This window comes from Cupressus sempervirens, chromosome 10 (assembly GCF_028749045.1).
Source record: "Cupressus sempervirens isolate cs-2001-9-10 chromosome 10, ASM2874904v1, whole genome shotgun sequence".
Classification (NCBI taxonomy): domain Eukaryota; kingdom Viridiplantae; phylum Streptophyta; class Pinopsida; order Cupressales; family Cupressaceae; genus Cupressus; species Cupressus sempervirens.
In genome coordinates, this window is record NC_143127.1 from 683,415,761 (window position 1) to 683,430,587 (window position 14,827).

Genomic DNA, 14,827 nt, shown 5'->3' on the forward strand with positions numbered 1-14,827 from the left:
AAGGAATTCAATCCTTTTTTGGCGAAGTCAATTTTCTGAGGAGATTTGTTACCAATTTTGCTGAAATTAGTTTGACTAGGTTTTGAAACCCTCAAAGTTGGTTGTTTATCAATGTCATGCTGATATAGTTTGTTCACAATTCTGGGAGGCCTTGTTTGACATGTTATAACTTTGATCCAGTTGACCAAAATGATAAAATTCCTTTTGTGTTGCATTTTAGAGGTCAGATACTTGTTATTTTTCAAGTTTGAGTTTATGACGAATCCATTTGATCAATTTTCAAAAGCAATTCCAAAGGGAATTTCTAACTTTTTACTAGTGTCAAGAAATGTAGATTGAATAGTACCCTTGTTCATGATGTCACTTCTTGAGATCTATGATAGGTGAGATCAAATAGATTGTACCATTGTGTTGTACTCTAGAAATACTTCTAAGTGTGCCAGTTTGCAAGCTTTGACAAATCCATCTACACACTTTTCTAGGTCAATTCCATTTGCAAAAATTCCTTTTCTGCCATTTTTCATGCTACAAATTCTGAGTAGCCTAATTTGATCGATTGATATTTGCATCTTGTTATTCATCATGATCCCTAATAATAGATTTTACTCTCCTCATGATAGTGAACCAATGCCCCAGTTTTCATTTCCCCAAGTGTCAGTTGGCCTAGTTTTTGAAGCCAAATCTGAATGTGATTTATTATTTTCTGACATGTTTATGTGCAGGTGATTTTAAGTAAGAAACTTTGACAGTCAATATCTTTTGATTGAGAATTTTTCATGAGACAAGATTTGGTTGGGTAAAATTCTATGGAACAGAGACTTAGTGTGTCTGATTTTAAAGCTCGATTAGATGTTTGGGTCATTTTTTAAGGACAATCAAAGGACCTCCTGGCACAAAGTTGACTAGTTGCAGAAAGAGATGAATTAAGTTTCAAATGTTGATTCAGTGGTCAAATTTGATTTGGATTTGTATCAGATGGTGAATAGATCAATTTAGCATTTTAGTTGTCGAGAAAAAAAAATTTAGCCTGACCCACTTTGGGGTCCGACTGATTTTATCAGATTGATAAAACTCTAGAGGAGTGAAAAGATTTTCAAGAAGGGGATTACACAAGTTATGATCATCTCATGAAGAGCTTAGTAATATTAATGCTAAAGATCCTATTTAGGAGGCAAATTTGGTGATAATATTTAAAGCCCTTTCTTAGATAGTGTCATCTATTAATGAGCATCACCATTGTACTTTTCTTCATTGCATCCTTGGCATGAGCTTTTGAAATTATATTATGAATGTAGTTTATATATTAATGGGATTTGTCATCAATTTGGCAACATTGTGGATGAGTTGTTGGTTGAAGTGCATTATGGAAATAGGAGTAGGGGATCAACAATAAAAAAAAAGGGGGCACAAAGGTAATCAAGGACTCCTCTTGAGAATGCTTGTAATGCAATAGGCAAGCTGACTTACTTGAAGAAAACATTAGCACAGTTAAAGAGATAGCTAGCCGTGAGGGTACAATGATGCAGATGAGCTTCAAAATGTGGACTATAAGCTTGTACTATTTATGGAATGTTTACAAGAGCTTCAGGGTGACTTGGACCAGGCAAATAAAGTAGCAAATGACAAGGTGCTAGAGATTGAACAATTTTACAAAAAAAGGGAGGACCTATTTACCAAAGGTGAAATGAAGTAACACAAAAGATTCCAAAATTTTGGCTTATGACATCCTTAGTCTTCCACATTTATGTGACTTTCTGATAGAAGAAGATCAAAAGTGTTCAAGTATCTTTAGTCTCTCAATATCAAAGACTTGGGTGACATTAAGTTGGGTTATAAAATTACTTTTGAGTTTGGACCAAATTCATATTTTGAAGACATTAAATTGTGTAATATTTTTTTTTTAAATTTTGGAGATGATGCTTCAACAACAGAACCAGGAAATCATTGGAGAGCTGGAATGTTCTATTTAGCAGCCCTATTTTCTATTATGAATGGCATAGCCATAATTTGTGTGAGGAGGGAATAGTTTGTATTCACCCATAACTTCAACCTTTGAGAAGGAAGTTTAGTTTCCTCCTTTTCCAATAGAGTCGATATAATGGGGCTGCTACATGGGCAATGTCATTGCATCTATGTTGAATTAAAACATCATCTTATTGTAATTTAAGTCACAGTCTCATTTTCTCCATCTTAGAAACACAAATCTCAATTGAAGGCAAGAGACTAAGGATGATCCAGGGAAGGAGAAGGTGACCTGCGGTAGGAAGGTTTGAAAATGTAAAAATGGGGGCTCCACGTAGGAGTTTAAGGGGAGAAGCCATCATGCAAATAAGTCAAAGAGCAAGAGAAAAAGTGTAGATTGAAAGACAAATTCAATGAAAGTGCAAAATAGAGGAGCCCCCACATTGAAGGCAAACTACCCAGGAGACCTACGCATGAAAAGAACATGGGCATCTTTTGTGACAATGAACGCATTGAAAAGGGGCAGTCAATTTATAAAAAAATAGGAAACCCACAAGTAATATGGGAGCTATGTGAAAAGAAAAAGGGAAGGGATTGTGAAGACAAGGCACTTGCACAGAGGGCCAAGATGGAGTGAAGCGTTGCTATGTTAAAGAGAGCCATAGTTGACCAAGAAACCCGTGGCAAGCTGGAAGACATCAAAGTTTTAAAAAGAAGAGCCAATGCAAATGGAGAGGCCCATGTTAGATTCCAAGGCAATGTGGAATGAAGGAAGCTACTAAGATGAACAAGAGGTCATTCAAGTATGCTTGGGTGCTTGATAAACTAAAGGCATGAGTAGAAATTTGAAGTGCCAAAGAACAAAAGGAAAAACCTTGAAATCACATATATCACACATTGCTCATGGGAGAGATTTTTAGAGGTTTTAAATATTCTTGTACATGCATAAGAAGTGTCTTAAGAGTTGTGCCTTTTGGAAAGATAGTTGCTTGCATAGGTGGAGCTTGCTTGAATGCATAGTTGGCACAAAAAAGAGGGATAATTTTAAATGAAGGTGTTCATATGATGATGTGGCAATGATGCACAAGATTTTGACATGTGTCCACATCGGAGGGTTGGCACATGCCTGGAAAATGAAGATGCTCACCAGATGATAAATGTAGGAGTGTAGGTGATCGACATGTGGTAGTGGACCCAGTGCATGGTGATGTGGTGATCAACATAAAGTTTCAAACCAAATGCACATGATCGCACCACGTGGCAGATCAAATGGGCTGCTTATCCCTGCAACAAAAATTTGCTTGATGGTTAAGTGAAGAAGGTATGTAGGTGATCGACATGTGGCAGATGTAGGTTTTAGAACAATAACAGAGTGCCACGTGGTGAGGAGGTGGTAGGTGTGATGAGATGGACCAATCAGATGTTGCCATGTGGCACGCCTGATCAAACCTAGTTTAACCCGAAATGCAAGGCTAAAGGGAAAAATGAAAATATTTAAAATATCAAATTTTTTAGTATTTTTGAAAATTTGAAAGTATGTATGTACAAAGGCTTTTAAATCAAAAGGGTATTTATTCTTAAATTTAAACTTTAGATGTTTTAAATTTTTGAAAAAATAAGAAGTGCAAACCAAATAATTCTAACAGCTGGTATATTTCAAATTGAGAGTCTGGAGGTTCCTGGTAGGAAAATATAACAATATTATATATCACCAAAATTGGGAGAAGACAAACTTTTCGATTATAGGTTAGTTTCTGCACAAGAATTCATTGGTTTGAGTTATAGGCAAAAATGTAAAATTTAGGGCCTTCTTAATGAAATGAGCTAAAATTGAAAATATAGTTGCAGGATCAATAAAACATGGCAAAAATGCAATTGGGGTCAATTTTGATCACCTTTAGTTAGTTTAAACTCAATTTGTTACTAGAATTTCATGAGGTAGTTTAGATTTTGGTGACACAAAAGGTTTTCATCATTCAACAAAGATATTTTTCAGGTCATTTATAAGAAAGTGATGAAAACCAAATTAGATTAAAGGGGAGAGATTAGAGAGATTACTTTCATTGCAAAGGAGGAAATTTCAAGTGGACAAATGTTAGACATAGAACATATCTAGGAATTCTTTCTCTCGTATATCATTATCATTCGTTCTCATTGTAAGGGTTCCAATTTTTCACTGTGAGACCATTGTTCGTTCCAGTCTTTGGAGAACAATCACTCACTGCTATAATACCAGGTTTTGGTTCCAGTTTTGATGTGTTCTGATTCTATGACACCACATTTCCTTTAACAATTTCTCTTGTATGAACAACAATAGGAAGGATAATACAGCAAGTCAAATCTATTAGGTGTTTCTATGTTTTGATTGTATGCATATGAATGTATTATTTCAAGGAAATGAATACAAAGAACAATAGGTTGAGTTTCATCTTAAATCCTGTCTCCTTTATCAGTAATCTTCAATGTTCTATGATCTTTGAACAAAGAGCCTACGTCATAGTTGCAATCCCTTAAGGTTGTATGTTGTTTCATTGTTGCTTTTAACTCAAGGGGTTATGTAAATGCTTTAGAGAAATCAACAGGGTTGCAAGTTTACTAATGATAATATCAAGTAAGAATGAGATTTAGATTAAACATAGATGTCTATTTACAAGGTGAATGGATAGATAAGATATCTAAAGATACAAATATGTCTCAAGTACTTGTATGTATATATTTGATTCATAGAATTGCCAAATGGATTAGGCACTGGTCAGTTATAGGATCACTTGTTCATGCTGGTGCATATTAGGGGTTTTGTTGAATTCAACATCATTAATCAAACATTTTCCCCTTTCATGTTGAAGAGTTGAAAAGGATGCCCTCACTCAACTTATGAATCTCATAGATTTTCATTTAGCTACTATAGATCTATGTTATTACATGAATTATTAAGAGATATAAGGGTAAAATCTTCTAATTATAGATTCATGAATATGTTTTTGCATTGGTATCATATTGATTGAATTTGAGGTCCACCCTCCTAGGTTTTGCAAATCCTAAAGTAGAAGAAGGGTCTAGCCTTATAGTTGGCCTGGTGTCTAAAATGATATGTTAAATATGGTAGTTAGCTGCCCCTAGATGTGCAATGTTTTCAAAGACCAACATTACTAACCATAATTCCTAAATCATTGTAATCTTATTAATGGCTCTAGAATCAGTATACATTCTCCACTCTCCATTCTTCTTTGGCACTAATACAGCAAGTACAACATAAGGACTCAAACTTTCTCTCATTAAACATTCTACAACAACTCATGCACTTATCTATTAAGTTCTTCATTCTCTGTAGGTGTCAATCTATATGGTGCTTTATTATGAAAAATAGCTCTAAAAATTAGATCTATACAATAACTTATACTTCTTATGGGTGGTAAACCATCAAGAATATCTTCTATAGAAATTTCTTTATACTCATTCAACAAGTTTTATATTTTTGTCGATACTCAGCTTTGACCAGTTTCTTCTACTTGACCATCACTATATATTATTTGGTCACCACTATTTTCTATCACTTGGCTCCTACTAATAGAACTTAGCTTCCTAGGAATTATAGAAAAATATACTTGATTATTCTTCATTTCTTTTTCAAATTGCTTTCCATTAACCATCCAAATTATCACAATAGTACAATTAACCTCATTTGGAGTTTCAATAAAAGGAAACAATATTTTCTTTCTCCCATTCACCCAAAGAGTATATTGGTTCAATCTTCCATCATGTATAAAATATCTATCATATTGCATAATATCCATAGGCATAATATCACACAGAACTTCATCAAAATAATATCCAATCTTGGACTTCATAATACATTATTCACTAACCAATATCTTATGCTCATATTTGGTCCATGAAACATCATAGTGTTTAGGATGATTCAGCCTCTACAATTGCAACTTTGTAACCAACTCTTCTGATGCCAAATCTATAGAAATTCCCTTGTCAATGATAACCTTGCAACATTTTCCAACCATCTTACATCTGGTCTTGAAAATACTTCTCTTTAGGAAAATTTCCTCATCACTTCCCTTATTACATAAGGTTATTCTCACCATTATATTTTCTCTAGCCTTATTTCTACTTGGTAAACCCTCGGTGTCTCCTTGAATCACAATATTTCTATTACCTTTCCCATTTTTAGAGGATCTACACTCAAAGGATCTATGCCCTTCTTTACCACATCTAAAACAATTACCATGAAAACCACCTCTAGAATAAGAATTACCTCTTCCTCAGTAAGAACTAGTACCTCCTCAGTAAGAATCACCACCTTTCTACTTGATCTTTCCTTTGTCATCACTCTTCCATTCATATTTTCCCCTTATCTTGCATAGAATTATCAAATCTACCAACTTCTCCATAAGATATTCCTCTGCCTCTCTAGAATCTACCACCTCTACCTCTTTGTCTTTATTCATTCTTCTTTATCAAGATCTCTTCATCTTTAAAGGCATATTGATATTCTTCCTCCACACTTTCCAATTTCAAAAAAATTATCTCATCTTGAATCTTATATCTCAATTCAATTTTTTACCTTGCAATTTTCTCAACATCATCATCCAAATGTCTAGATCTGATGTTTAATCTATAAAATTCATTGGTATACTCCTTCACAATCATGTCCCTTTGTCTTAAATTTAGCATCTTTCTCAACAAGCTAACTTGGTAATCAGTAGGAAGGAACTTATTCTTCACCTTGTTCACCATTTTTAGCTAAGTTCTGATATTCTCCTTTCTTCTCCTTTTTTTATCAAATTGTAAGTGCTCCCACTATAGTGAGGTATGACCTTTCAACCTAGTAACTAAAATTCTCACCTTCCTCTTACCAGGAGTATTTTCATACTCAAAGAACTTCTCCATATCAGAGATGCAATCCAACACATCATTGGTGTCTAATTTTGCATCATAAGGAACAACTTCTACAACAGACTTTGAATGTTCCCTAGACAATACTCTCAACAATATTACCTCATCTTGATCTTCTTTAGGTTTTAATTTAGGGTCTAGTGCTATTGCTTTATTATCACTCACATTGTCAAGATGTGCTCCTCTCCTCTGGGTTGTCTCTATAGCATCTAATCTAGCTATAATTTGTTTCAACGTATCCAATATGACATTATCAACATTTCTTCTACCTCAAACCATCTTTACAATTAGGTTCCTATAACATTGTAACCCTTTGCAAGTTGTAGGTAAAATTCTAAGATCTACTACCCTACAACCAAATCAACTTAGGATTCTACATGATCCAATCTCCACAAGGATGAACCTCAAGCTCTAATACCACCTAATGCAAGGAGGATGATGGATAAATAGGGCCAAAGGCACACCCATCTACCAAAGCCACCTACAAGAGTAAACACACTAAAAAATAAAACATGAAGAATAACAACCAAAGGAGATAGAAGAACCAAAGATATTTTATTTATTCATTAGATTACCAAATACATGCCCAACTATGAGGCCTTCTGGGTTACAGCCAATAGTACAATTTAGACTTTGATCTTCAATGACGATCTTCACATTGTAACTCTCCTTCTTACTCTCCTTGATCAAAAAATCTACTTAGTTCCTCTCTAAGATTCTACCCAAGACCCCTTTAAATACTTGTATGGCCATAAGTTGGCCTATTATGAATTACCAACCAAATAAACCCTTACATTAAATACATAACCAAGGCACAATTTATGTCTCAACAAATATTAAATATAAATCATGAAATTAATGTGAAAGGTATGCTCAAACTAGAACTAGAAACAGATAGCTCAACCAAAGAAGGACCAAGGAAAATGTTGGCACTCGACAATGCTTGACACATACATGCACTCAACACCAACAAGAACTCAACCTTCAACCATGAACTCAGCATCAACCACAAACTTGACATCAACCATAAAGTTTTTATCAACTATGAACTTGACATCAACCACAAACTTAACATCAACAGAGAACTTGACAAAAACAAAGAACTTGGTAGTAATGGAGAACTCAACAATAACTAAGAGCTTAGCAGTAGCAAGGAACAAGAAAAAAATGAAGGATAGCAATGCAACCCAGGCCTCCTGCATCACAATAAAGGGTTCCCTAAATGTTGTTTCTTAATTGTTTTACATGGAACACCCAGTCTCTAAGGAGTTTTACAAGGAAGCCAATAAAATATCCATGTCCAATTTAAGTTGATGAGTCATGTCATCTAATTAAATCACATGAAGTTTCTAATATTGAAACCTTTCCATCTCCAACACACATCGTTCCTCTTCCATCTCCCATAACTATCATCCCTCTTTCATCCACCCCACTTATAGACCCCCCTCCATTTCCTACCATTATTGAAACCCCTCTTATAGACCCCCTTCCATTTCCTATCATCATCGAAACCCTCCCATTCACCAAATCCATCTAATTCCCATCCACCTCTTCTACTCCTAGCATTACCCAAACCCCATCTAATGAACATCATAAGTTCATCCTCTATATACCCATCCCCATCAAAGAGCTTATTAACCTCCATATCACCTAGGGTGTCTTGTGGTAGTATGAAGGTCATGAATCTACACTTTTATTTCTTGAGAAGGTGCTAAAAGTTCATTTGTATCTCTCTTTTCCTTCCTGATCTATTTGTTTTCAATTTAGGCCTTCTAGCCTTTTTAAGCCCCGATTTTCTCCATCTTTCAACTATCCTCCCAATCTCATCCTTCATGTCCTTATTATGTCTCTTTTCTCTCCTATGATATTCTTTTTTTTTCTTGTGCCTTCTTTCCATTTACAACATTATCTCATATTTATAACAATACTCTTTACTATTTTATAGGGCTTGTCAGGCGCTATAATTTCTCAAGTTGATGATGTCATGCTTTCTACCATTAACTTTGGTCTTGATAGTTATGCACTATCATAGATTTAACACTTGTCAAGTTTAAAATTTGATTTGAACTCATGATGCATCTTATTCATTCCTCTTATGTTATTTTTGTTTCTTCTTTAGGGTACCCCACATAGGTCAAGGTTAGAAGAAAAGGTAAAGAATTTAGCAAGAATGGCCAAACACAAATAGGTATTAAATACAAGCCAAGTTTAGATTTTATAATTTATTTTGAATGAGTGTAAATACATGTACTTAATATCAATGAATATGTGCTGACTTATTTGTTGAATATATTTAGAAATAATAGAGTTGAATAGAGTTGATGAATGCACCTAACACTGCTGATGTTTAGGATAGGGAAGAGGTAAAATTTCATATTTTCTTTCAATTAAATTTTATCATTGTGTCATGAAATGTTATGTTTTTTCATTCAAGAAATTGTCAAAGTTGTCTCATTAGTGGTGTTTCCCCATACAAGTATAGGACATGTATCTGAGGTTATGGTATCAATTTTTTCTATATACATATTAAACAGTTGCATTTACAAATGAGTACATGGTTTTAACAGTTGTATAGTAATTATCAATAATGTTGGCTTATTAGCACGTGCTATTTATCTTTACCTATTATAGCACCCTTCAACACTTCATACAAATATTTTCACATTTCATTTTGTTTGGATTCATGAGTATCAAAGATAGGGTCAAACACAATTGAGGCAATAGATATGCATGTAGATTCTTAGTTGAAGCCTTCTTGTGGTCTCAATTTGGATTACTTGTGTGTATGATAGAAATCCCTAATCCACACTCTATAATATAACATTTTATCACTTACAATATAGGTTATGCCTCATACCAGCATAGATTTATCATTGGTTGTGCCTCTTGCTAGCACAAGAGATCTATCTCATGTTGTAGTTCATATTTATTTTTTTACTCTATTTAGAATCCCTAATTCCTACTCTAAAATTCTAACATTTTATTACTTACCATACAAGTTGTGCCTCATACTAGTACTCATTCATTAGTGGTTATGTCTCTTGCTAACATAGGAGATCAACTCAAGATGCAATACATATTTTTGTTTTACTCTATTTGGAATCCCTAATTCCACTCTACAATTCTAATATTTTATCTCTTATCACATAGGTTGTGTCTCATACAAGCAATTTTTCATCAGTGGTTGTGCCTCCTACTAGCACAAGAGATCCAACTTAGGCTCTAGCACATATTTTATTTTTACTCTTATTAGAAATCCATAACACCTATATCTACAAATCTAACATTTTATCACTTATCAAATAGGTTGTGCATCATACTAGAACCATTTCACCATTGGTTGTGCCTCCCATGAGCACTGGTTCATCGATAGCTGTGTCTCCCATTGTCACTCTACCTCATCATTTTTTCAGGAGTCTTTCCCATCCATGAAGGAGCCCATTATTCATATCATTCAGTCCAAGTATGGATTAAAGAGATGAGGTAATCAAGAACTCAACTATCCACAATTTACAACCTCATGTTTAGATATTTTTATATTGTTTTTAGATAAGATATTTGATATAGCATGTTAATTGTTATTCTGTCGACACCTGACAAGTCACATACTACATCAAAGAGGTTTAGTTTTGATGATCCAATAGAGTCATAAATATTGATAGAGATATGAATATATAGTTGTGGTCACTACATGACATTGACATATAATTGACTTTTGCATTGTATATATTTGATATTTGCATTTTGCACATTTGAAATTTATATTGTACACATTCAATATTTTTATACATTTGACTTTTGTAATGTACCTATGAGACATGACATCTTTTTGTAACTATATGAATGATATGGCATAATATTGTTTTGTTTGATATACAATAAAATCGAATTTCCATCCAACTTGTGCAAGATTTGCATTCAAACATTTGGATTAGGTGAGAAAGGGATATCAAATCCAAAAAAATGTTAGATCTCCTAGAACTAAGATAATTTATTGTAGGCCTTGACAAAAAAATCTTGTAGCACCTGACATTTTGTCAATACCTTGCATGAGCTCAAAGATATCCCCACTCAAAGATCATTGTTTAATAGTTCCTAGAGACCCTTTGGGACACTTATGTTTAGTATGGTCTATAATGTTTGAGGGAATCTATTTCCAAAATGAGGTTGGCGCTAGCCTAAACACATCCAACCATAGCTAATTCAGTAGACAGTTTGGTCCTAGGATGAATGGTTTGAAATATAGACAACCTTGCTCATTTAAGTTGAGCAACACTGCAACTTTTGGCATTATGTGAGAAACAGATGCCAAATCCAAACAAATTTGGATCTCCTAAAAATGAGATAGGTTATTATAGGCCTCAAAAACATAATCTTGTAGCATCTAATAGTATATCAATACTTCACATGAGCTCATAGATATGCCTGTTCAAAGATCAATTCCCAATAGTGCTTAGAGACTCTTAGGGACGCTCATGTGCAATGTGCTAGATAACATTTGCAAGACTATGTGGCCCTAAAAAGGTCAGCCCTAGCTTAAATCTATCCAACAAGATCTAACGAAAAAAAAAATTCAATCCAAGGATGAACAAATTGCAAGTGTGCACCATTGGTAAGAGTGGGAAAACTGTACACAAATTATTGATGTATAGCTTTCACGTGCAACTACAAATGAGTAAAGTTCCCATATAACATGTATTATATAGAACTAATCAAATAAAATGTAGGAAAGAAGTATTGAGGGGTGTACACCATGAGGAAGCATGATTGGAGGGTATAAAGTTGACACAAGGGTATATGAGCAAGTGATCTACCTTAACAAGGGGTAAATTTTTGAGCTAATTTTGATCATATATGTTGAATTGAAGGTGTACATTGAAAGAATCAGTTTTGGAAGTGATTAGAGAGTGGTTTCTAGAAGTTCCTAGTTTTTGGGAGCAAGTGGTAAGAAAAATGGATATAGAGAAGAAAAATATTTTCATATGTTATAGAGAAGAAAAATGGATATCCAAATCTATGATTTATTTTTCCAATTTTGAGGGAAAGTTGGGAGAAAAGTACTAGAGAAAAACCATCTAGGTGTCATTAGGCCTGCTAGGTGAACTTTGTATTTCCCTTGTAAATCCATTTTATTTGAAGATAATTGAATATTCTTTGAAGAAGATGTTACCATCAGACCCAAAAAAATAGAGTTCAAGAACCAAATTTATAACCATAACAATATATAACTACATAAAATTTCATATCTCTTATTGGTTTTATATACAAAATTGGGCATCTAATTATGCACATGTTACATTTTTTAAAGTATAGACATGCACATATTGCATTTTTTCTCTTTCTTATAGTATAGACCATAATCTTTTGTTCCTTTTAGGTATCTCATTATTCTCTTAATATCCATCAAATGATTCTCCCTAGGATTAGTAGAGAATATTCCAACTATCCCAATAGATAATGTAATATCAAGTCTACTATGCACTACATATTGCAACTTGCCAATCATAGACCTATACAATATTTGATTCACCTTACTTGAATCATCTTTCTTTGACAACTTGTTTCTTGTCACCATAGGTATGCTTACTAGCTTAAAATCTTCCAATCCAAAAGTTTTTTGTATCTCCTTTACATACTTAGACTAAGGGATGTATATACCATATTTCATTTAATGTATTTGCAAACCCACAAAGAACTTGATCTCTCCAAACATAGGCATCTCAAATTATTTCTTTATTTCATTTGTAAAGGCTTTACATAAAGTATCTTGACCTCCAAATATGATATCATCGACAAAAATTTCAGATAGTAAAATACCTTTTCCTTTTTTTGTCTTCAAGTACAGATTTTTGTTATTATCAATACTCTCAAATCGAATCTTCATTTGATAATTGTGAAGCATTTCATACCATGCTTTTGGCGCTTTCATTAAACCATATAAAGCTTTTTGTAGTCTACATACCATGCTTTTATTGTTAGCATCAAAAAATCCTTCTAGTTATTCTATATAGACCTCTTCTTCCAATATGTTATTTAGAAATGTAGATTTAACATCCATTTGATAAAATTTGAAACCTTTGTATGCAAAGTAAGCAAGAAAAGTTCTTATTCCTTCCAATTTTGAAACAAGGGTGAATGTTTTACCATAGTCTATCCCTTCTTCTTGTCCATACCCTTTGCAAACTAATATTTCCTTTTTCCTTGTGACTTCACCATTTTTATCTAACTTATTTCTGTACACGCACTTGGTGCCAATCACATTTTTATCTTCTGGTCTAGGAACTAGACTCCATGTCTTGTTTTTCTCAATCTATTAAATCTCTTCTTTCATGGCTTTACTCTAGTCCCTATCTTCTAGGACATCTATCATTGTTTTAGGTTCATGCATGCTAAGAAAACATGTATCACTTATCATCTTGTTTCTTGTCATTGGTCTTGCATCTTTATCTCCAATAATTTATGTAGCAGGGTGGTTTCTTTTGATATACTTTGATAATCTTGGTTCTATTATATTTTCCTCATTAGGTTTGTCAACTTCTAAATCACTATGTACTTCTCTATTAGCTAGATCAACATCTCTTTTATGTACACTAATATTTGAATCAGAATGTGCCTCATCTTCAGTCTACAACTTGACACCTAACTATAGCTTGATTTTTGAATGCAACTAAAATTTACTTTATGTGACTTGATAGTCACTGAAACTTGCTATTGATTTGAAAGTTGATTTACAACATCTTCATTAGAGGGCATACCTTCATAGAAGTATATAAAAGATTTGTATTCCTCTAGTCCCTTCATAAATTCAGCCTCATGTACCTCTGTATGTTCATTAAATTTTACATTTTCACTTTCCACAATTTTGTTAGTGATAGTATTTAAATACTTATAAGCTTTACTTCTTGTGTAATATCCAAGGAATATACCTTCTTCACTTTTTGCATCTAATTTTCCATTCTTGAAATCTCTGAGAATATAGCACTTTCTTCCAAATACCTTAAAATATTTTACATTGGGTCAGTTTCCATACCATAGTTCAAAAGGTGTTGAATGAGTACCTTTCTTAACTTGCACATGGTTCAAGGTATAAATAGTTGTACTTATAGTCTCTCATAGTATTTCAAAGCAACATTCTTCTCCATCATGAGTGTCCTAGCACAGTCTATTACATATCTATTCCTCCTTTTAACCATTCTATTTTGTGGAGGGGTCCTTGGTGTAGATATATGTCTTTTGATTCCTATGTCAATAAAAAACATCTCAAACTCATTTGATGTAAATTTGATCCTCATCTATCAAATCTCAGGCATTTTAGGTTTTTGCCTATTTCCTTCTCAACTCTTGCTAAGTACCACTTAAACATTTGGAAAGAATCATATTTCTATTTCAAAAACATAATTTTCCTCATCCTAGAATAATCATCAACAAATAGCATAATGTACTTATAACCTTTGTAGCTTTTCATATCAATTGGTGCACACAAGTCAGTATGAACAATCTCCAAAATTACTTTAGTAATGTGAGTCTTACTCTTAGAGCTAGAATTTGTCATTTTGCCTAACTAACATTGTTAGAAAATTATATTGGTAGGTTTCTTCAACTTAGGAAAACCTTTGACTCTTCTCATTTTACTGATACTAACCAAGTTATCAAAATTAACATGATGTAACCTCTTGTTCCATAACCACACATCATCAAACTCTACAACTAGATAAGTAGCATCATTCATATCAAGGTAGAATAGATTACCTTTAGTTTGATCTCCTTTTGCAATTAGTTTTCCATTAGTATCATATATATTAGCTATCTTGATCTCAAAATTAACCTTATAACCTGAACTATTTAGTTGTGACACACTAAAAAAATTATAGTTAAGTCCTTCAACATAATAAGCATTGTCACATAAAATCTTTCCTATGAGTTTGATAGATCCTTTTTCTTTTATCAGATAGGGTGC